Here is a 2,399-nt window from a genome sequence, read left to right on the forward strand (position 1 = left end):
AGACAATGCTGCGAACATGAAGGCTGCTTGGTCTAAAGTGGAGGAGTCCTACCCTCACATCACACCCATTGACTGTGCTGCTCATGCATTGAATCTGCTCCTCAAGGACATCATGGCACTGAAACAATGGATACACTCTACAAGAGAGCCAAGGAAATGGTTAGGTATGTGAAGGGTCATCAAGTTATAGCATCAATCTACCTCACCAAGCAAAGTGAGAAGAATAAGAGCACCACATTGAAGCTGCCCAGCAACACCCGTTGGGGTGGTGCTGTCATCATGTTTGACAGTCACCCTGAGGGGAAGGAGTCTCCAAGAAAATGCCACATCGCAGTCTGCCAATATGGACATCCCCATTAAGAGGATCCTCCTGGATGATGTATTTTGGGAGAGAGTGGTAAGCAGCCTGAAACTCCTGAAACCTATAGCAGTAGGCATTGCACGGATTGAGGGAGACAATGCCATCCTGTCTGATGTTCAGATTCTGCTTGCAAATGTAAGAGAAGAAATCCGTACTGCCCTGCCCATTTCACTGTTGCTCCAAGCAGAGGAAACTGCAGTTCTGAAATACATCAAAAAGCATGAAGACTTCTGCCTGAAGCCCATACACGCTGCAGCGTACATGTTTGACACCAAGTATGCTGGCAAGAGCATCCTGTCTGGTGTAGAGATCAACAAGGCCTATGGTGTCATCACTACCATGTTTCACCACCTTGGCCTGGATGAGGGACCTTGGTCTGACGAAGTACACTTCCAAGCAAGGGCTTTGGTATGGAGATGCAATATGGCATGGAGATGCAATATGCAATCGTGCCAACATATCTCATCAGCTATTGGTGAAAGGGACTTTGTGGGTCTGAGGCTCTTTCCCCTGTTGCCTTCATCATCCGCCTCAGTGTGCAACTAGCCCTTGTTTGGGAACACACAAACCAAAGCACACAACAGGGTGACCAATACAAGGGTTGAAAAATTGGTGGCCGTCCGGGAAAATTTGAGGCTTTTTGAGCCTGACAACGAGCCATCATCAACAAGGTTGGAAAGTGACAGTAAAGATGAGGCCTCAGAGTCTGATGTTTAATAGGTGGTCATTGAGTAGGTCCAGGGAGAAGACATGGAAGCCTGAAAGGAAGACAACCAAAGCTTTAGTTTCTAGACTATGTTGAAAACGTTTTTGGGAGATGCAATGGATTGTTGGGGATCATTCAATATTCCCTTTCTTTTGTTGTTCAGTGAAATAATCCCATGTGAAGAGTCAACTCATTTAATAAAAGTTCAATTCGTAACTAAATAGTTTTTTTAAATTTCCATTGGCTGGATTTAATCATTTGCAATTATGTCTACTTATGATAAGGTAAAAGGTTTATGTTTCTGTCTCCATATGATATGGTAAATATATCCAATGCAAAAACATCTACATTTAAATGGTATTAATATTAATTTGCATATATTTCCATTAATTCCCATATTCCCGTTAATTCCCATATATTCCCGTTAATTCCCACAGAAAGTTTCCACCTTTGAATATTCCCCAAAATGTGCAACCCTAGTATTGACTGACCTTCATGTCTTTAAGTATATAAACTACCTTGTCACAACACAACTGATTGGCTCAAACCCATTAAGAAGGAAAGAAATTCCACAAAATTAACTTTTAAGAAGGCACACCTGTTAATTGAAGTGCATTCCAGGTGTCTACCTCATGAAGCTGGTTGAGAGAATGCCAAGAGGGTGCAAAGCTGTCATCAAGGCAAAGGGTGGCTATTTGAAGAATCTCAAATATTAAATATATTTTGATTTCACACGTTTTTGGTTACTACATAATTATTATTTCATAGTTTTGATGTCTTCACTATTATTCTACAATGTAGAAAATAGTACAAATAAAGAAAAATCTTTGAATGAGTAGGTGACCGGTAGTGTATGTACTCCTTGTAAAAAATGTCAGTGTAGAGCCCTTAACTATAATAATAAATAAGCTGTATCACTCAGCATTTCACCCAGCTCTAGAAGCTACCATGATTAAGGATAATCCGTAATGAATCGTAAATGATGATGTGAGAAAGTTAGAGGGTCAAAGATCATACCCCCAAGACATGCTAATCTCCCCTGTTATTGGTAATGGTGAGAGGTTAGCATGTCTTGGGGGCATGATCTTTGACCCTCTGTAACGTGCTCTCTCTCTCTCTGCTGTGTGCTGCATCTGGCTAGCTGTCACTTAAATGGTGGGGTGCTGTAGCTCATTGGCTAGAACTTGAATTGCTAGGGTGTGTAGTGTCGTTTAGGCTCTGGGCTGGATGGATGCACAACGGGAAACAGTGATGGGAGGAGGAGGGGTTAACATAACGTAGCCTAACGTCTGTGTGTCATGTCTGTCTCTGTCTGTGCTGCAGATGAGAGGA

Source organism: Salvelinus namaycush, chromosome 13, assembly GCF_016432855.1.
Source record: "Salvelinus namaycush isolate Seneca chromosome 13, SaNama_1.0, whole genome shotgun sequence".
Taxonomy (NCBI): domain Eukaryota; kingdom Metazoa; phylum Chordata; class Actinopteri; order Salmoniformes; family Salmonidae; genus Salvelinus; species Salvelinus namaycush.